Genomic DNA, 26642 nt, shown 5'->3' with positions numbered 1-26642 from the left:
TGTTAATAGGGATGTCAGTTTAAGTAGGGGGTGGCAGCTAGCTGTGTAGTAGTCGTGGCCAAATGGTAAAGGTGCTGGACTTGAAATCCATTGTGGTCTCCCCCCGTAAGGTCGAATCCTGACAACTGAGATTTCCAGTTAATTATACAGATATGGTTCAATTTCGTTTTCTTGTGTTGTTAGGGCTACCAGTATAAGTAGGGGATGATAGAGCATTGTGTAGTAGTTGTGGCCGAGTGGTTCAGGCGATGGCCTAGAAGTTTATTAGGGTCTCCCCGCGCAGTTTTGAATTCTGCCGACTGGGATTGACTTTCTGTTTACATTTCCTATTAAGTACCCTGATCCAGTTAGTTTACAGGTTGTTGTGTTAATAGGGCTTTCAGTTTAAGTCGGGGATGATAGAAAATTTTGTAGTAGTCGTGGCTGAGTGGTTAAGGTGATTGACTTAAAATCCATTGGGGTCTCCCTGCACAGGTTCAAATCCTGCTGACTACGATTCGCTTCCTGTTTACGTTTCCTTTTAATTACACCGATCCAGTTAGTTTACAGGTTGTTGTGTTAATAGGGCTTCCAGATTAAGTAGGGGCTGATCAAGACTTGTGTAGTAGTTGTGGCCGAGTGGTTAAAGAAATGGACTAAAAATCCATTAGTGGGCTCCCTGCGCAGATTTGAATCCTGCCGACTACGATTCACTTTCTGTTTACATTTCCTATTAATTACGCCAATCCAGTTCGTTTACAGGTTGTTGTGTTAATAGGGCTTTCAGTTTAAGTAGGGGATGGTAAAGGTTTGTGTAGTAGTCGTGGCTGAGTGGTTAAGGCGATGGCCTAGGAATCTATTGGGGTTTTCTCGAGCAGGTTCGATTACTGCCAAATACGATTTGATTTTTGTTTACATTTCCTGTTAATTATACCGATAGTGTTCATTTGCATTTTCTTGCGTTAATAGTGATTCCAGTTTAAGTAGGGGTGACAGCTAACTGTGTAGTAGCCGTGGCTGAGTGGTTGAGGCGATGGTCTAGAAATCCTTTGTGGTTTCCCCCCACAGGTTCGAATCCTGCTGACTACGATTTGCTTTCTGTTTACATTTCCTATTAATTACCCCGATTCCAGTTAGTTTACAGGTTGTTGTGTTAATAGGGCTTTCAGTTTAAGTAGGGGAAGATAGAGACTTGTGTAGTAGTCGTGGCCGAGTGGTTAAGGCGATCGACTAGAAATCCATTGGGGTCTCCCCACGCAGGTTCGAATCCTGCCGACTACGATTCGTTTTCTGTTCACATTCCGTATTAATTATTCAGATATTGTTCATTTGCCTTTTCTTGTGTTAATAGGGATTCCAGTTTAAGTATGGGTTGACAACTAACTGTGTAGTAGTCGTGGCCGAGTGGTTAAGGCGATGGACTTGAAATCCATTGCGGTCTCCCTGTGCAGATTCGAATCCTGCCGAATACGATTCACTTACTGTTAACATTTCCTATTAACTCTCTTCTCTAACTTTACCATTCACTTCACTGACCATTACACTCATATCATTGACCAACACACTCACATCGATGACCATCACTGATCATTACACTCATTACTGATCATCACACTCATCACTGTTCTATACAATCACATCACTGACCATCACATTCACATCACTGACCATCACATTCACATCACTGACCATCACATCACTGATCACCACACTCAACACTGATCATCACATTCACATCACTGACCATCACAATCACATCACTGATCATCACAATCAACACTGAACATCACATTCACATCACTGATCATCATGCTCACATCACTGACCATCACACTTATCACTGACCATCACACTTATCTCTGACCATCACACTCACATCACTGACCATCACACTCATCAGTGACCATTACACTCATCACCGATCATCACACTCATCACTGACCATTACACTCACATCACTGATCATCACACTCACATCACTGACCATCACACTAATCACTGATCATTACACTCATTACTGACCATCACATTCACATCACTGATTATCACACTCACATCACTGACCATCACACTCACATCACTGACCATTACACTCACATCACTGACCATTACACTTACATCAGTGACCATCACACTCACATCACTGACCATCACACATCAGTGACCATCACACTCACATCACTGACCATCACACTCATCACTGACCATTACACTCATCACCGATCATCACACTCATCACTGACCATTACACTCACATCACTGATCATTACACTCACATCACTGACCATCACACTAATCACTGATCATTACACTCATTACTGACCATCACATTCACATCACTGATTATCACACTCACATCACTGACCATCACACTCACATCACTGACCATTACACTCACATCACTGACCATTACACTTACATCAGTGACCATCACACTCACATCACTGACCATCACACATCAGTGACCATCACACTCACATCACTGACCATCACACTCATCACTGACCATTACACTCATCACTGATCATCACACTCATCACCGACCATCACACTAATCACTGATCATTACACTCATTACTGACCATCACATTCACATCACTGATCATCACACTCACATCACTGACCATCACACTCATCACTGTCCATCACACTCACATTACTGACCATCACACTCACATCACTGACCATTACATTCACATCACTGACCATCACACTCATCAGTGACCATCACACTCACATCACTGACCATCACACTCATCACTGACCATTACACTCATCACTGATCATCACACTCATCACCGACCATCACACTAATCACTGATCATTACACTCATTACTGACCATCACACTCACATTACTGACCATCACACTCACATCACTGACCATTACACACTCTTCACTGACCATTACACTCTCATCACTGACCATCACACTCACATCACTGACCATCACACTCACATCACTGACCATCACACTCTCATCACTGACCATCACACTCACATCACTGACCATCACACTCACATCACTGACCATCACACTCACATCACTGACTATTACACTCACATCACTGACCATCACACTCACATCACTGACCATCACACTCACATCACTGACCATCACATTCACATCACTGACCATCACACTCACATCACTGACCATCACACTCTCATCACTGACCATCACACTCACATCACTGACTATTACACTCTCATCACTGACCATCACACTCACATCACTGACCATCACACTCTCATCACTGACCATCACACTCACATCACTGACCATCACACTCACATCACTGACTATTACACTCACATCACTGACCATCACACTCACATCACTGACCATCACACTCACATCACTGACCATCACATTCACATCACTGACCATCACACTCACATCACTGACCATCACACTCTCATCACTGACCATCACACTCACATCACTGACTATTACACTCTCATCACTGACCATCACACTCACATCACTGACCATCACACTCTCATCACTGACCATCACACTCACATCACTGACCATCACACTCACATCACTGACCAGGTCTCCAGCCTTGATAAATGTGGAGGGTTGTGTTATAAAGAACATCCAGTTTAAAACATGTGGCAAATCTGATATGCGGATCACGAATCAGAATTTTAGAGACGGGTGTAAATCTACCAGGTATGTTGATGAAGTTCATCACGACTTTGTATCATGGTAAAGTCATGGAATGTTATTGCTTAAAGCCTCTTTTTCTCTCTCTCTCTCTCTCTCTCTCTCTCTCTCTCTCTCTCTCTCTCTCTCTCTCTCTCTCTCTCTCTCTCTCTCTCTCTCTCTCTCTCTCTCTCTCTCTCTCTCTCTCTCTCTCTCTCTCTCTCTCTCTCTCTCTCTCTCTCTCTCTCTCTCTCTCTCTCTCTCTCTCTCTCTCTCTCTCTCTCTCCTCTCGGAATATCAGATATGTATGGAAGCCTGTTTCCGGCAGTGAAAAAACTAAGGTCACAGTTCTGTAATTTTTTTCGCGGATTTGCGGCACATCATCATAGTATTAATAATAATGATAATATAATATTATAATATAATGATGTTCTCCTCTGTGCTCCTGCAGTAAAGAGGAAGACTTAATCAGATTTAAAATTAATAACAAAAATACAAATAAACCCTGTGCCTCTTTCACTAATATATACATCATTTTAAAATATTATTTGTACCTTTTGTGTGTTTGCATCTATTATATTTTATTATTTGACATTTTTGTAGATTTTCCGGTAATTTAAATTAAATGTTTTATTGTTCATATAACAGTGACTTGTCAATTATTCTGTTAACCCGCATCATCTTCTGTGTTGCCTGTCCAGAGTAAAAACAACCCTATGTATTCACAATTCAAGTTTCAGTGACACGTCACATAACGTCACAGTTAAAGTATGTTTGAACCAATGATATTTGCATGGGAGGATCATAGGAATATCTTTTGGGTTATTGAAAACAAAGATGACTATTGTCAGAGCTATAGGTTGGTCAAAATTAACACCATAAAGCAGGGGTCACCAACATGGTGCCCACGGGCACCAGGTCACCCGCAAGGACCACATGAGCCGCCCGCGAGCCTTTTCTAAAAAAGCTGTTTCCTACTTTGTTAAATCATTGTTGATAATTATTGTGAGCAATCATTTAGATCATCAGTGTCTTCACATAGATCAGGGGTGTTAAACTCAGGCCCGCGGGACAAATCCAACCCGACGTACAATTATATACGGCCCGCGAGATAATTTTATAAAGATCTATTATTATTATTATGAATGGCCTGGCGATATGTAGCTCTAAAAACACAAACTACAGATCCCATAATGCAGCGCTTCAGCTGTCTTACCGAACGCTAGACCACCTGGGAACATTCCAGCGTCAATCAAGTGGAGCTTCTGTTGATGTATTTAACCCTATTGTACAGTTATTGTGAAACAGCGCCTCACAGTGGCAAAGAGAAAAGTTGATTCTGAAAACAGAGCCTTTCAAAACAGTCGCCCTGTTTGAGATAAAGAACATGAGTGAAAAACAGAAGAATCCAGAAATAATGTGAGATAATGCTTTAAAACAGGATTCACAGGAAACTTACCAAGTAGCCTGAAAATTGCTGCTACAGAGACGTTTCTGAACTTTGTTTCCTCTGTTTGTGTTTGTTTTAGCAAAGTATTCAAGATGAGCCACACACTTTTTCTGATGAATAAAAAATTGGACATATTAAGTGTTTTTGTGACAGTAATAGAATACCATCAATTGTACATTAATGCAACAAAAATGGAAAATTTGCAGTATTTGGGACACACACACTGGGACACACCCACACACTGTCTCTTATGAGTCTCACATTTGCCGGTTTGCAATTTATCTAATGTTTAAAAATCTAGAAAGATGAGAATTAAACATGTTGAAGCAGTTTCACATTCAGTACCGTATAACATGGGAGACGCTCCAAATCCAGCCCAGTTGTGCACAGAGAAGGTCCAGGCTGAATACGTAGTCCCAGGCAGCAGGACGGAGATCATCACCATACCAACTGCTCTTCTGGAAAGTCAGACTTTTGTCTTTCAGAGAAGCCTTCAGTGTGCTGGTGATGGCTCTGTAGCTGTCTCCAGGAGGCTCCTAGCAAAAAATACATCATTTATTTAAAACCCAGATCAATGAAACAATGTTTACAATAATATGATCATAACTGAAAGGTCACAAGCAATCACAAGTGCAGATGATTGAAATACTGAGGTAGAGCTCTAACTGTGCATTCTGCTCTTTTTATAACCTCCATTTATTACTCTTATGTAAGGAGGAGTCCTAGAAAATGACCTCCAAATGACCCCAAGATTTTAAATACACATGCAAAATAGCACACAGCGTTACTGAAGGGTTTATGTATCAGACAGTAACAGGGGTAAATAATGATCTAGAATACTACATGAGTGTGTTATTTGAGGCACAACGTTAGTTTGTTTATTCAGTAGTGAGCACAGTGTCACATGGTTCTACATCACTTCCTTTATTAGTATATTATGAAACAGATTTATTTGCTTGCATGTTTATTGCACTGATCTGATCATTTTTGTCATAAACAGCATCATTTACGCTGGAGTTAAGTGCAGTTTAAGGCATTCTTATTTATAAAGATAAGATTTTATTAATAAAAAAAGAAAGTGTCCTGTAACACTTTTAGCTTGAATTTTGAAGTAAGAAATTAAATACTTATTAATTTAATTAAATATGAATTTATAATGAATTTGCTCCATAGATCACATGGACATTGGAAATGAAAAGTAGATTAAGTGTGCAGTAAAACACATGATTTATTACTTGCTGAGCAAGTAATAAATCTTTCCGTACACACGATGTGAACGGCTCTGCATAAAGGGCTGTTATGGGAAAAAACACTTGGCCATGCTGTCACCATGACCATTATCAGTTTTGGGGCTTCAGAAGAGTCTGCAAAGGAAACAAAACGATACCACAGATTTAAAATACACTGTATAGGAAGAAATACAAAACCAAAAACAGAACACAATTGCCTTCTTTATATGACTGTCCAGATCATTTTTAGTAAATATATAATGACATGTCAATATAATCTCACCTTCTTTAAGAAGTCTGTAGGCGAGAGCATGTGCTTTATGAGAGTCTCCTCTTTTTTAACACGATCCCACATAAACCCTACAGAGAGACTGCAGGAGTTCATGTCCCATAGACTCTTTCTCCACCTTGATCTTCTCCAAAACCACTTTCAGAAACGTCTCTGCTAACGACTAAATGAGACGGAAGAAAAAGATCAACCAACATCCAACTAAATCAAACATGTATTCAAGTCATGCATGAAAAACAAATATTAGGGAGTTAAGACTTGACTGTAGATTAGGTTTAGAAAAACTACTAGAATTTGCATAAACCAAAACCTGGAGTAAAGTTTTTACATGACAAATCAAATCTACTGTTCAATTTCAGAACATCAGGAACAGTGAATTATGGATTGACTATTGAAAAAGAGAAAACTCAAATCCACAGATAAAGAATTGCATGTACACTAAATAAAATGCATGCGTGTGAATTGAATGCACACTAAATAAAACAGAAGATAATCACTGACCTCGTTTACACTAAACTTGGAAATGAGAGATTTTTCTTGATCTGTCAGAGAAGGAAGTTCACATTTCCCTTTAAGTAGTGCATCAATCCAGTTTGGAGATAAAACATCATCACAGGAATGCTGCAGTGTTTTTAATGCACTAGTGATGAGGGATTGTTTTGTGTGTTTGTGAGCTGCAGCATCAAGTCGAGGCTTTTTAGCAGCACTGGGTGGTGGCATGTTCTGATGCAGATCTCTTTGCTCTCAGGATGGTCTGGGTTTGATTTCCTGGGAGAGGAGATTTGACAACTGACACACAAGCACACAGTTTTTCCAGACTCAAACTCCTGACTGTTATCACACATGTACCTACCTGACACATGTGGGTTGATTAGAATGTTTACATTGGTGATTTATGCTGAGATCAAATTGATTTGACAGAATTGTATCATGCAGTAATAATGTGCTTTTACTCTCTTACACACTGAAGGCAGAAGCTGGTTTTTAATACATAAAGCATTTAAAGCATTTCTGTGGAAAAGAAAGGAAAAGATTGAGATAGAACACTAGATTTTCCTGTGCAGTTTATCACATGTTGATTTTGTTTACAGAGATTTACATGGATCAAATGTGATCAAATCACATGACAGACAATTCTACAGTATAGATAATACATTGGGAATGTTATATTACAGGGAAATAATCAGCATAAATAAAGTAAAATCAGTAATAGAAACTTACTTGTTTTTTGTATATAAAGTGTGTTTTTATTAAATATTTCGGAAAATGATCCACAAGCAGTCTTGATGTCGGTCACCAGAAAAAGATTTTGCTGCACCAATCAGGGATGCGGACGCAACCAGAGAGGCGGAGCTTCTAGTATCAACACGCCTTTGCTGTAAAAGTGATGGGAAGATCGGATCATTTTAGTGACTCGGTTCTTTGAATCTCATTAATGAAAATGAAATTAGAAAATAAAGAATCACTCTTAGAGACGAATCGTTCTTCTGAGTCACATTGAAGACTCGTTCAGAATCAAGGAATCGTTCATAACCGACTCATCACTACTCTGAATCATCAGTAATGAGCTCCTGGAGAAACTCCGTGTTCCAGGTGGAGGATGAAGACCCTCTGCCGGGATGGAGCGACTGTAAGACCCCTGTAACGGTGACTTTCTAGTCTTTATGGGGTTTATTCTCTTTGCAACACCGAGTCCCACACTTTGAGATCCATGAGCTAGGCTAACTAGCCGGCTAACTAATCTTAGCTTCAATAGGTTTCATCCGCAGGTTAAATATTCTACATTTAGTGAGTTATAAATAAATATAAATATATTCTGTAGAATAATGAAATTATCTTTGCATAAATTAAAAATACAAACATTGAAAACAAGCATTTGAAGGTAGTAAAGTGGCAGTAAATCACGTTTGAAAACAGATGAGAGAATGAAATAGAGAAACACAGCAAAATAACAGACTTAATGAAAAAGAAAGGAAAAATATGCGTTGGTGTATAAATGCTGTTATTTGCTGCTTTTAGATTTAGTGTTTGTTCTCAGCGTTTTAATTAAATCATCACGATGTCCAGTGCGACTCCCGAAGTTACAAACAAACAGTTTACACAATAACACTTCATTAAACTGCACCATTTTCACATGATGAATAACAGCATTCACTAACAACCAATTTCATTATCCATTATTATCCATTCCATTAGTTATTGCAGAATAAAAACCCATAAAGTTTGGAAACTCACTGTTCCAGCAGTCGTACAGTCGCTCTATTAAACATTTTTCTACTATTGAACATCAGGTAGCTGCTGAGTGTGTAAGTAGTAGTAGAATATAGTAGACCCTTTAGACCAGGGGGGTCCAAACGTTTATTTACTAAAGTCCTGTATTAGATCTGTTACATATGAATTGTGTGTGGACACGACGTCTCTCCTGAAGGTTGTCGGTTACAAGACGGAGACAAAAAGTTATGGACGGCAAACTTTTTTTAATGACCATAAAGTGTAATCTATTAATATAAAGTGTGGGTTTGGTCATATGAGGGGATTTCAGTCAGCATCAGGGGGTAATTTTGCTGGTGTCGGCATAAAGACTAACAGCAGTGTGTAAGAGCAGTGTCTCTGTTGTGTTACAGCTCCATCAACACTTTAATCTCGTAAGAACTGCGAGACTGAGAGGAACCACCACATCCAGAGTCCACCCACATCCAGCTCAAGTTCCAGCTGTGGAGGAGAAACCAGCTGCAGCTCAAGTTCCAGCTGTGGAGGAGAAACCAGCACAAGTTTAATATTCAGTCAAAGCTTCTTCAGCATCTGTGAGTGACGTCCAGATCTACACACACACACACACACACACACACACACAACAATACCTATATTTAGTACTGTATTTTTCGGACGCACAGAGAGCGGACGGCCGAGGTGTTTTAACTGTGCAGATCCGACTGAAAGTGAAAATTATCGCCACCGCAATGAAGCTTGAGGATTTTGGAGGTGGACCATCGTGGAGTTTATTAATGAGACGTAAAGACCTGTCCATAAGGTCACGGACGACTCTGTGTCAGCAGCTCCCTCCCGACTACGAGGAAAAAGTTTCAAACTTCCGCAAATTCACTCGTGCAAAGATAGCGGAGCGTTCCATCGTCCCGCACGACATCATTCATATGGATGAGGTTCCGCTGACATTTGATCTGCCGCTTAACTCAGACTGTGAACAGAAAAGGTGAATCATTCATCGTGCTAAAATCAACTGGCCACGAAAAAACGCACTTTACCTGCGTACTGAGCTGTACGGCGTCGGGAGAAAAACTTTCACCGATGGTCCTCTTTAAATGGATTACGATGCTAAAAGAAAAACTCCTGGAAGAAATTGCTGTCAAAGTAAACAAGAAAGGATGGATAACGAAAAGACTAATGAAAGAACGGCTGACGCAGTGATACGGCAAGAGGAGGATTTTTTCACACGAACAAGGCATCGCTCGTTCTGGACAGCATGAGGGCTCACGTAACAGATTCTGTGAAAGAAGCCATCAAGAGGACAAACTCCATTCCAGCTGTGATTCCCGGGGGCATAACAAAGTATTCAGTGGGAGGTTTGGATGACAAGGGGGGAGAAATCCTTCACTAAAACGGGCCGAATGAGAAGAGCAACTTATGGACGAGTCTGCAAGTGGATCCTGACAGCGTGGAGCACGGTCAAAAAATCCACTATAATCAACGGGTTTCTAAAGTCTGCACTACTGTGTGTTGAAGAGGGCAGCACGAGCTCAGCGGGGAATTTGCCTTCAGATGAACATGAACAGAGCGACAATGAAAACGATTCTGAGGGAACATCAGATGAAGCAATTCTGAGGCTGTTCAACTCCGACCCTGAAGGAGATGACTTCACTGGTTCCAGTTCACTGGAGGACCATTGACTTTACTGGTAGGCTCCTGTTTTGTTACAAGCCGTGTTACAGGCACTGTCTTTCGTTAAAGCCTGTGTTAAGTTGTTTAGTTTCAGTGTAGGCTTATAGACAGGTGCGGCTTATTTATGTTAAAAATATATCTTTTTAAAAAATTCAGTGGGTGTGGCTTATACATGGGTGCGCTTTATAGTCCAGAAATTACGGTAGTTGATGCTTTTGTTACTTCTAGATTAGACTACTGTAACGCTTTACTGTCTGGGTGTGTGAGTAAGTGCAGAAATAAGCTTCAGTTAGTTCAGAATCCAGCAGCAAGAGTCCTCACTAGATCTAGGAAATATGACCACATCACTCCTGTTTTTATCATCTACACTGCTCTCAATTACATCTCGCATTGATTATAAAATATCACTACTGACGTATAAAGCACTTAACGGTATGATCCTCCACGCCTACTTAGATCAAAAGGTGCAGGTTATCTGTTGGTTCCTCAAATAATGAAGACTACAGCAGGGGGCAGATCTTTTTCTTATAAAGCCCCACAGTTATGGAACAGCCTTCCAATCAGTGTTCAGGACTCAGACACAGTCTCAGTGTTCAAGTCGAGGTTAAAAACACATTTATTTAGTCAAGCCTTTGATTAGTAGATTTTTTCTCAGGTAAAGGAGCAGATCTGGAGGGAACATGGATATAGAGTGTTTGGTGAACTGGGATATTTGTATGCTGTCGTCCCCTCACATTCACACGTTCACTCAGGTTTGTTGACGGTGGTGTGGTGGGTCGTCTCTTATCCCAGAGATCCCTCATGTCTGTGTTACCTTCTGCTTCTCCCTTGTAGTTATGCTGCCATAGCGAGTCTTGCCGGAGTCCAAACTGCACAGTGACAAAAACTTTCATACAACAAAATAAAGACACTTAATAATCCATATCCTTCTCTTCCTGTCACCCTCTCTCTCTCTCTCTCTCTCTCTCTCTCTCTCTCTCTCTCTCTCTCTCTCTCACTCTCTGTCTCTCTCTCTCTCTCTCTCTCTCTCTCTCTCTCTCTCTCTCTCTCTCTCTCTCTCTCTCTCTCTCTCTCTCTCCTGAGGTTCCAGTGACCACTGTTCCTGCTCCTCTCCCCTCTGTGGATCTTCCCACTTCATCCAGGTCTGCCTCTGGATAGTGTTCTCTTCTTGGAGGCCACTCTGTGCAGCTTGGGACGGTTTCTCATCAACACCTTGGGTGGTTCCATGAAATTCCGGAGTAAGAACAGGAGCTTTGAGGATGGATTGGACTGTAGTTAAACAGAACCTTTATTTTAATATAATTTACTTTTGTCACATTTTCCCAACATTTGATCATGTGGATTTTAATTCTTAGTTGAATTTAAATGATGTTCAACACTTTAATAACAGAAACAAAACACACACTATATTTAAACATGTAATTTGTATTAACTATTACAATAAAGATAGATATATTTTTGTACTTTATTATATGTATAACATGTGCTCACATGCAGAATCTAAACCTGCCCAGAGCTTTGCAGATATTTTGCTCTCCACTGCTGCTATTTCCTGTTCTTAATGAATTATTGAGGAAGTTGTGTATTAAGTGATTGATCTGTCGTTTGGCCTTTAGTTTTTCCTTCCATTTATTTCTCTCAGATTCCAAAGTTTCCTCCAGCAGAGCAACACGTTCCTCCAGTCGCTCTCTGTCTCTCATCAAATGATCTCTCTCATCCTTTGCAGTCTTCTTCTCTTCTTCACAGTAAATCAGGGAATCCTGGAGATCCCTGGTGGTTTGGAGCTGTGAGGTGATCATCTCCTCAATGTCTAGTTTGGTCTTCTTTTTTTCTTGCCTGAATTTATATTGCTCAAATTTTAAAGTTTCCTTCAGCTGAGCAACATGTTCCTCCAGTCGCTTTCGGTCTCTCATTAAATTATTTATCTCATGCTTTGCAATCTTCTTCTCTTCTTCACAGTAAATCAGGGAATTCTGGAGATCCCTAGTGGTTTGGAGCTGTGAGGTGATCATCTCCTCCATGTCTAGTTTGGCCTTCTCTTTTTCTTTCTCAAATGTATTTTGTTTAGATTCCAAAGTGGCCTCCAGCTGAGCAACACGTTCCTGCAGTTGTTTTTGTTCTCTTGCCCAGCTTTCTCTCTCACTTTCTACATTTTTCTCTTGTTCCTCATGGAGTTTCAGTGAAGACAGAAGCTTAGTGATGTTCTGGAGGTGTGTGGCGTTTCTCTCATTTATCTCCTGTTTCCGGTCCTTTTGCTCAGAGGCCAAAGTAGCCTCCAGCTCTTGTACCATCTGTACCAGAATGTCGTTCTCTTCTGTCTCTGGTGTTCTCTTCTCCTTTATCAGATTAAGAAATGAATCCAACTCTGCTGCTACTTTCTCTATGTGTTTCAGTGCCTCCTTCTTTTCAGCAGCCTGTTTAGATTTCTTTTCTCTTACGCTTTGAAAAATCTCTTCCACTTCCATTCTTAACGTTATGTCTCGTTACTCACAGTAACTGATCAGAGAAATACTGACTGTTCTGACTTATACAGACTTGTCCTACTGTGACGTCACATAGTGAAGCCCCGCCCTTCTTTTGCGACGTCACATCTGTGCTCTCCTGCGCATGTGCTGAATGTTGCAGAATCATAAATGACCAGTAGGTGGCAGTGTGATGTGTATTAGAGCTCACTGTCACAGCAGGTCATTAGAAGTAGTGGAGCTCTAATGACGTCATTAATAGCGAGGACAAGACACACAGCAGTTTGGGATTCTTTTATTGACTTTTATTGACCATTCACCTTCACTGTTGTTTTCTGTAAAGCTGCTTTGAGACAATGTCTGTTGTGAAAAGCGCTATACAAATAAACTTGACTTGACTTGACTTGACTTTATTGATTAATTGATTTGGAGTATGATTGTGTTTCTGATCAAAGTAAGTTCATGTGTATGGAGTAAAAACAACCTGTACATTTCTCACTTCCAGACAGTATTATGAGATGTTCATCTGCTGAAAGTTCATGTTTAATGCTGCATGTTTTATAGGATTTATGAGCTGGAAGAAATGTTTCTATATTGGTTTTGTTTTAAACGACTGGTGCATTTTTAGCTTCTTTTTCCCCTCAACTGAAAGGAGGCAGAAGTTGGAAAACATTTTAATTGTGATTATTATAAAACCTGTATGTGAGTATTTTAGGCAAAATGCTGTTTATTGTATTTATTGTAAAACTTTATGCTTCAGATGAGTTTTAGAAAAAAAACATTTTTACTTATAAAAAATAAAACGTCATTCTGAGTGAAACCAACGGTTTATTAAATGCATTATTCACTAAATAAACATCAATAAAACTGGATGATTTGTTTTTATTGAATGTAAAAATGTTAATTTGAGGATAATTGAACTTAATGAATAACCCAGCCATTAGGGGGGCACAAGCCAGTGTACTCTTAGTGCCGGTCCCAAGCCCGGGTAAATGGGGAGGGTTGCGTTAGGAAGGGCATCCAGCGTAAAACATGTGCCAAATCAAATATGCGGATCACAAATGAGAATTTCATACCGGATCGGTCGAGGCCCGGGTTAACAACGACCGCCACAGGTATCGTTAGCCGACAGGGTACCGGTGGAAATTGGGCTACTGTTGGCCGAAGGAGGAGAAGGAGAGGAGGAAGGCGTCTACAGAGACGGCAGGAAAAGGAGCAGTGTAGGAGAGTAGAGGTTCGGGTTGGTACTTTAAATGTTGGTACTATGACGGGTAAAGGGAGAGAGATAGCTGATATGATGGAGAGGAGAAAGGTAGATGTGTTGTGTGTTCAGGAGACCAAGTGGAAAGGGAGTAAGGCCAGGAACATTGGAGGTGGGTTTAAACTGTTTTATCATGGTGTGGATGGAAAGAGAAATGGTGTAGGGGTGATTCTGAAGGAAGCGTACAGTAAGAGTGTAGTGGAGGTGAAGAGAGTTTCTGATAGGGTGATGATCGTGAAGGTGGAAGTTGAAGGGATGATGATAAATGTCATCAGTGCCTATGCTCCACAAGTTGGCTGTGAGATGGAGGAGAAAGAAAGATTCTGGAGTGAATTAGATGAAGTGGTATATGGTGTACCTAGGAAAGAACGATTGGTGATTGGGGCAGACTTTAATGGGCATGTAGGTGAAGGGAACAGAGGTGATGAGGAGGTGATGGGTAGGTATGGTTTTAAGGAGAGGAATGTGGAAGGGCAGATGGTGGTAGATTTTGCTAAAAGGATGGAAATGGCAGTGGTGAACACGTATTTTAAGAAGAAGGAGGATCATAGGGTGACGTATAAGAGTGGAGGAAGGTGCACACAGGTGGATTATCTTCTGTGTAGGAGATGCAACCTGAAGGAGATTGGAGACTGTAAGGTGTTGGCGGGGGACAGTGTAGCTAGACAGCATCGGATGGTGGTCTGTAGGATGGTTTTGGAGGCGAAGAAGAGGAGGAAAGTAAGGTTTGAAACAAGAATAAGATGGTGGAAACTGAAGGAGGAAGAGTGTAGTGTGAGGTTCAGGGAAGAGGTCAGACAGGGGCTTGGTGGTGGTGAAGAGGTGCTGGATGATTGGGCAACTACTGCAGGAGTGATGAGGGAGGCAGCTAGAAAAGTACTTGGTGTGACATCTGGAAATAGAAAGCAAGACAAGGAGACGTGGTGGTGGAATGAGGAAGTGCAGGAGAGCATTAGGGGAAAGAGATTGGCAAAACAGAAGTGGGATCGACAGAGTGATGAGAAGAGTAGGCAGGAGTACAAGGAGATGCGGCAGCAGGTTAAAAGGGATGTGGCGAAAGCCAAGGAAAAGGCATATGAGGAACTGTATAAGAGGTTGGACACTAAGGAAGGAGAAAAGGATTTATACCGATTGGCCAAGCAGAGGGACCGAGCTGGGAAGGATGTACTGCAAGTTAGAGCAATAAAGGATGGAGAGGGAAATGTGTTGACTAGTGAGGAGAGTGTGTTGAGAAGATGGAGGGAGTATTTTGAGCAGCTGATGAATGAGGAAAATCTGAGAGAGAGAAGGTTGGAGGATGTGGAGTTGGTGAAGCAGGATGTAGATAGGATTAGTAAGGAGGAAGTGAGAGCAGCGATTAAGAGGATGAAGAATGGAAAGTCGGTTGGACCAGATGACATACTGGTAGAAGCGTGGAGATGTTTAGGAGAGATGGCAGTGGAGTTTTTAACCAGATTGTTTAACAGGATTCTGGAAGGGGAGAGGATGCCTGAGGAATGGAGAAGGAGTGTGCTGGTACCGATCTTTAAGCATAAGGGAGATGTGCAGACCTGCAGTAACTACAGGGGAATTAAGTTGATCAGTCACACCATGAAGTTATGGGAAAGAGTAGTGGAAGCCAGGCTGAGAGAAGAGGTGACCATCTGTAAGCAACAGTATGGTTTCATGCCGAGGAAGAGCACCACAGATGCCTTATTTGCTTTGAGGATGTTGATGGAGAAGTATAGAGAAGGACAGAAGGAGCTGCATTGTGTATTTGTGGATTTAGAGAAAGCGTACGACAGGGTGCCGAGAGAGGAGTTGTGGTATTGTATGAGGAAGTCAGGTGTGTCAGAGAAGTATGTGAGGGTGGTGCAGGACATGTATGAGGACAGTGTGACGGCAGTAAAGTGTGCAGTAGGTACGACAGACTGGTTCAGGGTGAAGGTTGGACTGCATCAAGGATCGGCCCTGAGCCCTTTCCTGTTTGCAGTGGTGATGGACAGGTTGACGGACGAGGTCAGACAGGAGTCTCCCTGGACTATGATGTTTGCAGATGATATTGTGATTTGTGGTGAGAGTAGAGAGCAGGTTGAGAAGAGCCTGGAGAGGTGGAGATATGCGCTTGAGAGAAGGGGAATGAAAGTCAGTAGGAGTAAGATAGAGTACATGTGTGTGAATGAGAGGGAGGGCAGTGGAGTGATGCGGTTGCAGGGAGAAGAGGTGGAGAAGGTGGAGGAGTTCAGGTACCTGGGGTCAACAGTGCAAAGTAATGGAGAGTGTGTTAGGGAAGTAAAGAAAAGAGTGCAGGCAGGGTGGAGTGGGTGGAGAAGAGTGACAGGAGTGATTTGTGATAGAAGAGTATCTGCAAGAATGAAAGGGAAAGTTTATAGGACTGTGGTGAGACCTGCGATGTTGTATGGATTAGAGACAGTGGCATTGAGTAAAAAACAGGAGGTGGAGCTGGAGGTAACGGAGCTGAAGATGTTGAGGTTTTCGTTGGGAGTGACGAGGATGGACAAGATTAGAAATGAGTTTATTAGAGGGACAGCACATGTAGGATGTTTTGGTGACAAGGTGAGGGAGGCGAGATTGAGATGGTTTGGACATGTGCAGAGAAGGGACATGAATTATATTGGTAGAAAAATGCTGAAGATGGAGCCACCAGGTAGGAGGAAAAGAGGAAGGCCAAGGAGGAGGTTCATGGATGTGGTGAGGGAAGACATGCAGGTAGTTGGTGTAAAAGAGGCAGATATAGAGGACAGGGTGGTATGGAGACGGATGATCCGCTGTGGCGACCCCTAATGGGAGCAGCCGAAAGAAGAAGAAGAAGAATTGAACTTAATGAATGGAATAGTTTTGGGATTAAATGAAGACTTTACTGAACTAAACAGCACTGAATTCTCCTTTAAATGAACTTAAGTTTACTGAATTAAATACTTATATGAAAATAAACCCGGTTTCTTGAACCCTGTTTGGTTTCAGCCCCACTTTTGGGCCTCACAGCTGAAAATGACCTTCCTGACTTTCAATGGTAAAAGTTTCTGACAACAGTGTGCTACATACAAAATTTACATCTCTTTTGAAACATCACACTTTGGGCTTTACATCATCCAAAGATGCTGAAGTTCCTTAGAAAAAAATGTGTACGTCATAAAACATTTAATTTTCAAAATATATAAATACATGAATTCGGTCCTGAAACAATCCAGAATAGTGACGGGTTAAAAGTCACATGTGTAATGAGTTTATATTTTAACTTTGAAGAAAATACAATAAAAAGGAGATTCCTATAAACATTATTCTGAGACTGTGTGTAGTCCTTTTCTCCCTCCGTCTGTTTGAGGAAAAGCAGCCTGATAACCAAATGTACTGGGAATAATAACATTCACACAATAAGCATAAGACTGGTATTTGAACATTAGAAAAACAGTAGAAGAAGAAAGTAATGAAAATAAAAGTAGCACAATGCTTCCTTCAGTGCCTCTGTGAATGATGGAGCACATCTGGACCTTCCTTTTATCCTTCCATTCTACAAACAGCACATCCTCTTCTCTCAGCCAGTGATGAGGCCTCAAGGAGCTTTTTTCAGAAGCTTGTTGGTGATGGTTTGAGGGTTTGTGGACCGAAATTTCCCACATGCTCAGATGTTCTTTTTTAGGAGATCTCTAAACAGTGCTGGACTTGTGTAGAAGTCGTCAACGAACAGTTTGTAGCCCGTTCCCAACATCTTCTCATCAACAAGTGCCATGACAGATGGTCTACAGACTGGCTGGGGTGTAAAATCCTGATTCCACCTCTCTTCAGGTGTGTTGGGGGATACAACCAGTGAAGACTGGGATTTTCTGTCTCTCACTCTTACTGGTAGAGCTGAAACAGGTGCTGAGTTTGGAGACTGCTTAAACCTCTTTTCTGGTTGATGGCTGGTGTGTGGAACCCACTTCTCCTCAGAAGATTCAACTAAATGTCTGTTGGAGCTGCTATCATGGGCCCTCAACTGCTCAGTTGTATGAATGAGATAATTATAACTTATAACATAGGAAATTGTTCATTTAGTTATAATTTTTCCTATAAAACTTCATTATAATGAACGTAATATCTAATAATGTGTTAGTTATAACAATAATAATAATAATAATAATAATAAATCTGATAGTAATGTTAGCAACAGTGTTCGTTCAATTGAGTCTGAATCAAAAGATTCACTGGTAAATGACTCGATTCCACAGTTGTAGAAAAATCTGTAACATGAAACATTCTGTCTCCTTAAAAATATTTCTTTCAGCAGTCTCACTCAAGAAAAGAAACGTTTGTTCTGTTTGTGCAAAACCAGCAGCTGGTCAGAAAGTTCCTTCTCTGTTCCTGGGTTAGTTTGAGGGGTTCACCTCAGTCAGCTTCGTCTCCGTGGTTTCGCTCGTCATCTTACATCATCGTCTCATTGTAATGAACGGTGTTCCAGCATGAAAAACCCCTGACCTGCATATATACAGGCAATAATCAGTTCCCAAACATCTCAACATTCACTGTTTCTAGTTCAATAACAGAACAAATAGCATTCGTACAGTTCAGAGTCTGATTTGAGGTTTGATCAAGTTTACATTGGATTCTAACATGTTTGATTGAGTTCTTGCATGTAGATGATACTTTTAATACATTTAATACTAACTTCATGCAGGTTCTCGCCATAAAGACTGGATTTTATACAAATCTTTTAGACAAAATAAATTGTTTAACTGTAATTAAATCTGTACCCGTTATTTCTACATTATTTATTACATTCATTTTAATCAGCTTCATTTAACTTCAGTTTCATTTATTTATATCACAAAAATGCAGCTTAAAAATTATACATGTAAAACAGTAAACAGTTTAAGTTTAAGACAGTTTAATATAATTAAGAAAAATATGTTGCTTTGTAAAAGATCAACATCACATATAACTAGACAACAAAACACCATTAATAATATTTGTACAGAATTAAGTAAAAAGAAAGTCGTGACAGGGCCACTAGAGGGCAGTGTGAGATTTCATATATGTGTAAATCCGCATATAATAAAAATAAAGATTATTATTATAAAATCATAAATATGTTTAAATGTAGACCTTTAGGTACTGAAGCACCTCAGTGCAATAAAGTATTACATTCTAAAGTCCAGCAAACACGACATGGGAGTCAATTCCTTGTAGCATTTTCTTGAACTTGGTTTGCAGGAGAAAATCTGGTTTTGTTGAAATAACAGGTTAACAGATGATAACTGGATAAACAACTAATAAATAAATGCTTCATCCAGCTCATTAACATGCAAACTGATGATGAGTTCCATCACCTGCTGTATGAACCTGAACAGAATCCACATTGTATTTCTAGTTGGAGATGCTGAGATTCTCTTTTTATTGAAATCTTTTTATTAAAACAGCAGGATGAGTTACTAAAGCTGAGCTTTTTCTCTCATTGAGACGTGAATTCTGTCGAACTGCTACTGCAATTTTTACATGAGATGCAATAAAATTGTCCACCTACAGAACCTACAGAAACCCAGCGTGACTTCCTGTAACTCAGCGTAACATCCACGGAGGAGTCTCCCCCGTGTGGGTGGAGGAGGAACTGCTACAGTTTAGAGCCTGATTTAAGGTCAGAGCAAGTTGAGGTGTAACATGTAAATGGTACATTTAATAAATTTAGTACCACCTTCATGCAGGTTCTCAGCATAAATAGTGAATGAACCACATCTGACTCGAAAAGACCGGTGTCCAAATACCTTTGACCCCACAGTGTGTATCAGTTGAAAAGCAGCAGCTTCAGATCAGTCGCTTTTCCACACTGAGGTTAAGGCCACATCTTGAAAATACACGGTTAAGCAGCCGCACTTTGTGTTGCGTGTCTAATCGTACACGTACGGTACGGGTGCTGGGAGCGGTCAAAATACATGTAAAGACGCTTCAGAACGGCGTTTCCGTTAAGAAACAGAAAAATCAGTGCATTTTATTCACCATATTCAAACATTTAAATATCTTTTTTAGGTTTGCTCAAACTTTCAAATCATTTTTATTTAGAGTCTCCCTGTTTATTATATTCTTATTTAAAATTTTTATTCATTTTACTGTGGAGTTTTGGAGAAAAGTAAAGGCAAAATCACTCTAAGCATCAGTGCATCTTCAATCATGTCACATATTCAAACATTTACTGGACTTTGGTTTGACAAGTAGTTCTGGAAATCTAACCAGATTTTTTTATGAAATCAACACAACTGCAAAATTCAAACTCTCAGCATTTATTTTTTAAACAGATACACTGCATCCAAAAACACAGACATGAAGAAACCTCTTACAAAGCTATAAAAACACTCGACAAGAAAAACCTTCACATATACACAGCTCACACAAACAGCCACAAACTTCTGTATGAACAGACCCACATCCTCCAGCCAAAATAGTACAAATAACTCTCCTTGTCATCAGATATATTCATTGCAAGAACAAGTGTACATGAATAATTCACAATAAGCCGTGTTAAACTTTACATTCAACTGTTCAAAAACTGTCTTCAATTCCAATCATAGTAAAAAACAAGGAAAGAGGAAGCAGTACAAGCGAACAAGAAAAGTCAGTTTGAACAGATTTCAAGAATCCCAATTTCCCACTTAAAACAATGAGATCTAAAAACAACAATGCTCTTACACTTTAAACCAGTACAACCATTAAACAGTAGCAAAATGGAAAAAAGGATTTGTGTGTTTTCTGTCTTATCGCAGCAACTTGGTATTCAAAGAGTCTGATCCAACTCCAATAAACAGCTGCTGTATCACTTCAAAAGGGAATTTTAGTTCCTTTGTGTAGTGAAGATGTAATGCATACACCAGGCCCATCAGGTTCAGAAAAGCATCAGGAATGTCAGTCAGGTGACGCATTACCACTTCTTCCTCAATCACCAGGGCAACGTCATTGTAGAATGCTGGGAGAGGTTCCATCACATTTTCCACCACCACAAGAATTCCAATCACCACACCCTGGATCACATCCTCTTAACGGTCACTGGGCTTTATAGAATGTAAACAAAACAAGGTATTATTACTTAAAAGCAATTACACAAATATAGTCCCAGTCCCCTGCAAATTGAGAGATCTAATGTTTCATTTTCCCTGGTTTTGCCTTCCATGTTTTAGCTTACCTCGCATATCTTCATGAATTTTGAAGGAGTCTCTCGCATGTACCATGGCAGATGCAGCAATGCTGCTGTCCTCATCTTTTGCTTTGTTGTCTGTAAAATATAATAGTTAAAGTACCAGCTTTATTCTTTCAATCCTTTGTTTTTCTTTATCATTTCTCCCCCTCCCTCATTCTTTGATGCTTTTGAAAAAATTTAAACTTTTTTCAAATTTGCACATTTACACTTGTATACTTTTATTGTAAATAAATTGACAATGATGTGTGCAACAACATTTGCTTGTAAATTTTTTTTTTAACCAAAATAAGATTTCATAGTGGATGTAACACGCTCATGCCACTTAATTCAGGGGTGTCTAATCCTGCTGGATAGGTTACCAAAGATATTGTCATTTACTCATCAACATGCCACTCCAAACATTCATTCAATAAAATGAAAACGAATAGTGGCTAGGCTGTTCAGCTCTAAAAAGCAAAGAATTCTGTTAAAGTAGTGGATCACTCATGTTACCATTTTTTAAAATTTTTTTAAAGATAACTTTGTGTAATAAACCGATCATATCAGTTTTTATGTTACCATGACATAATACATCAAACCTCAGTTGTTCTTGTGTCACAACATTTGATCAAAAGAACCAATGAGGTTTGATATTAATCTAGTAGCGAATACAAACTTTATTCTAAACAAAGACTGAACTTTTTATGTTTTCATCATACAAAGAGAATGTATGTTTACAATGTTTACTAAATGTGCATACACAATCTTTATAGATGCATGGGAGTGGACAGTGACTTGCCTGATGGCAGTGTCTCAGCTTGTAATGTGTGATTAGGGCACGCTGGTTGGATGAGGAAAATCTACAAATCTTGCAACACCACCTCATTGATATGGAGTTGTGCTTCCACTCTACTTGCACTGTACTGATCCTACAAATAAAAAAAACAATAAACTCCATCAAAGTACACATACACGTTAAACACAGAAATATTCACTGAACATCTTACTTACCAAATACAATGAGGATAAAAGTATAAACTTCTATGACTGGGTGATACATTGAATATTATAGTGATGATATTGCTGGCATTATGAAATTAAGCGACGCTGTAAATAAAGCTTTTATTAGCTGAAAATGTTTCTACAGTTCATGATTCTTCAGGGCTTCATAGATAACACAAATGACAAAAGTTTAATGATGTGATTATTAAACTACAAAAAGTTGTGATGTTAAATTAATGCAAGATCAACACGCAAGTTAGCTATACAGAAGACACCGTTTGCACGTGCTCAGGTGTATGTCTGTTTCTTAAACGATCAGTCGTTAATTTTTAAATAATTTTTTTTACAAATTATTGACTGAGCGTTTAAGAAACATAAGTCAATCAAGCATTTTGATCAATCAAACACGAATCATCACCTCCAGAGTCATCACTGTTACACAATCAGTCATTTTCCGCAAACCGGTTCTTTCGGACAGTTCGTTTTAATGAACCGATTAAAAAAAACGGTTCACCAGTTCTTTTACATCCTCAAGTAATGAAGTTGTTTCTATCGTCCCATGAAAATACAATTAAAGACATTTAAATAAACAAATGTGTAATCATAGTGTTCTGATGGGCAAACATATTTTTTTCTTATAGTCTTATGAATTAAACTAGTCTCCATTACCTTTTTACAGAGACGAGGATTAAGCTCATAAAGCTTAAACTAGAACATGCTCAACACAACAGGTCTCACTTCAGTGAACTGTATTCAGTATTCATGAAGTTCGCAACATGTGATTGACTACGGTGAGCGCTAACGAAACAAGTCTTAATTAACATTAAAGAAAATATACTTACTCTTTACATTATTTGCAGTGAATAAAGTTCATCTGTAATCGCGAGCTCCTTCATCTTTTCTGGCATGATCAGCAACTTCAAGTGCAGAAAATGGCGGATGGTGCCTCTGTCTCAACTGGCACATGCACATTACAGAGAAAATTGATAGAACTTATGTTTTATTGTTATATGAACTTGTTATTTAAAGTTTTCCATTTCCCATCAAGTCGAGGTTGTTAGAACTCATCCAGTTGTGTAGTGAAGAACTGCAAGTTGACAGGACATGATTTTACTTGTTCACCTGACTAAAACTCTTAATCATTTTTACAGTGTATTACTTTCCTCTGACCTCTGGTATAACTGTTATTAATTTACTCTGATCTCTGGTATAACTGCTATTAATTTACTCTGACCTCTGGTATAACTGCTATTATTAATTTACTCTGGCCTCTGGTATAACTGTTATTAATAATTTACTCTGATATCTGGTATACCCCTGGTGGTCTAGTGGTTCAGATGCAGCGCTCATACCGCTGCGACCCAGGTTCGATCCCCGGTCAGGGAACCAACCCCAGCCACTTTCAGTGCCGGTCCCAAGCCCGGATAAATTAGGAAGGGCATCCAGCGTAAAACGTGCGCCAAATCAAAAACGTGCGGAGGATCCGCTGTGGCGACCCCTAACGGGAGACGCCGAAAGAAATTTGACCCTGATATCTGGTATACCTGCTATTTACTTTGAGCTCTGGTATAACTGCTATTAATTTACTCTGACCTCTGGTGTAACTGTTATTAATTTACACTGAGCTCTGGTATAACTGTTATTAATTTACTCTGACCTCTGGTATAACTGTTATTAATTTACTCTGATATTAATTTAATCTGATCTCTGGTATAACTGCTATTAATTTACTCTGATATTAATGTAATCTGACTTTTGGTTTAACTGCTATTAATTTACTCTGATCTCTGGTATAACTGCTATTCATTTAATCTGACCTCTGGTACAACTGTTATTAATTTACTCTGACCTCTGGTATAACTGCTATTAATTTACTCTGACCTCTGATATAACTGTTATTAATTTACACTGATCTCTGGTATAACTGTTATTAATTTACACTGATCTCTGGTATAACTGTTATTAATTTACACTGAGCTCTGGTATAACTGCTATTATTAATTTACTCTGATCTCTGGTATAACTGCTATTAATTCATTCTGATCTCTGCTATAACTGCTATTAATTTACTCTAACCTCTGGTATAACTGTTATTCATTTACAATGACCTCTGGTATAACAGCTATTATTAATTTACTCTGATCTCTGGTATAACTGTTATTAATTTACTCTGACCTCTGGTATAACTGCTATTAATTTACTCTGACCTCTGGTATAACTGCTATTATTAATTTACTCTGATCTCTGGTATAACTGCTATTAATAATTTACTCTGACCTCTGGTATAACTGCTATTAATTTACTCTGACCTCTGGTATAACTGTTATTAATTTACTCTGATCTCTGGTATAACTGTTATTATTAATTTACACTGATCTCTGGTATAACAGCTATTATTAATTTACACTGATCTCTGGTATAACTGTTATTAATTTACACTGAGCTCTGGTATAACTGCTATTATTAATTTACTCTGATCTCTGGTATAACTGTTATTAATTTACTCTGACCTCTGGTATAACTGCTGATAATTTACTCTGACCTCTGGTATAACTGCTATTATTAATTTACTCTGACCTCTGGTATAACTGCTATTATTAATTTACTCTGGCCTCTGGTATAACTGCTATTAATTTACTCTGACCTCTGGTATACCTGCTATTTGCTCTGACCTCTGGTATAACTGTTATTAATTTACTCTGATCTTTGGTATAACTGCTATTATTAATTTACTCTGACCTCTGGTATAACTGCTATTAATTTACTCTGACCTCTGGTATAACTGTTATTAATTTACTCTGACCTCTGGTATAACTGCTATTATTAATTTACTCTGTTCTCTGGTATAACTGGTATTAATTTTCTCTGACCTCTGGTACAACTGTTATTAATTTACTCTGATCTCTGGTATAACTGTTATTAATAATTTACTCTGACCTCTGGTATAACTGCTATTTACTCTGACCACTGGTATAACTGCTATTTACTCTGAACTGTTATTATTAATTTAATCTGTTCTCTGGTATAACTGGTATTAATTTTCTCTGACCTCTGGTATAACTGCTATTTGCTCTGACCTCTGGTATAACTGTTATTAATTTATTTTGACCTCTGGTATAACTGTTATTAATTTATTCTGACTTTTGGTATAACTGCTATTATTAATTTACTCTGACCTCTGGTATAGCTGCTATTAATTTACTCTGACCTCTCGTATAACTGCTATTATTAATTTACTCTGACCTCTGGTATAACTGTTATTAATTTACTCTGACCTCTGGTATAACTGCTATTATTAATTTACTTTGTTCTCTGGTATAACTGGTATTAATTTTCTCTGACCTCTGGTACAACTGTTATTAATTTACTCTGACCTCTGGTATAACTGCTATTTACTCTGACCTCTGGTATAACTGCTATTTACTCTGAACTGTTATTATTAATTTAATCTGTTCTCTGGTATAACTGGTATTAATTTTCTCTGACCTCTGGTATAACTGCTATTTGCTCTGACCTCTGGTATAACTGTTATTAATTTATTTTGACCTCTGGTATAACTGTTATTAATTTATTCTGACCTTTGGTATAACTGCTATTATTAATTTACTCTGACCTCTGGTATAGCTGCTATTAATTTACTCTGCTAATAATTTACTCTGGTCTCTGGTATAACTGCTATTAATTTAATTTGATCACTGGTATAACTGCTATTAATTTACTCTGACCTCTTGTATAACTGCTATTAATAATTTACTCTGATCTCTGGTATAACTGCTATTAATTTACTCTGACCTCTGGTATAACTGTTATTAATAATTTACTCTGATCTCTGGTATAACTGCTATTAATTTACTCTGACCTCTGGTATAACTGCTATTAATAATTTACTCTGATCTCTGGTATAACTGCTATTAATAATTTACTCTGATCTCTGGTATAACTGCTATTAATTTACTCTGACCTCTTGTGTAACTGTTATTAATTTACACTGAGCTCTGGTATAACTGCTATTAATTTACTCTGATCTCTGGTACAACTGTTATTAATTTAAACTGATCTCTGGTATAACTGCTATTATTAATTTACTCTGATCTCTGCTATAACTGCTATTATTAATTTACTCTGACCTCTGAAATAACTGCTATTATTAATTTACTCTGACCTCTGGTATAACTGCTTTTAATTTACTCTGACCTCTGGTATAACTGCTATTAATTTACTCTGACCTCTGGTATAACTGCCATAACTTTAACTTTACCCTGACCTCTGGTATAACTGCTA

General features: G+C 39.0%; 1 protein-coding gene and 1 long non-coding RNA gene across 2 annotated transcripts in view; both read right to left on the bottom strand.

Moving 5' to 3' along the window:
- The window catches only part of LOC310738041 (uncharacterized protein), a 924051-nt gene that overhangs the window by 762030 nt on the left and 135379 nt on the right, over window positions 1-26642 (bottom strand). The gene's annotated exons all lie outside the window — the stretch shown is intronic.
- Window positions 21361-23318, bottom strand: LOC310738322. Its single transcript, XR_014537040.1, has 3 exons — window positions 23204-23318; window positions 22159-22288; window positions 21361-21455 (listed from the first exon to the last, which is right to left on the bottom strand). It is a non-coding gene; the product is annotated as an uncharacterized lncRNA (long non-coding RNA).

This window comes from Silurus aristotelis, assembly GCF_946808225.1.
Source record: "Silurus aristotelis genome assembly, chromosome: 15".
Taxonomy (NCBI): Eukaryota; Metazoa; Chordata; class Actinopteri; order Siluriformes; family Siluridae; genus Silurus; species Silurus aristotelis.
This window is presented reverse-complemented; position numbering and strand designations above follow the sequence as displayed.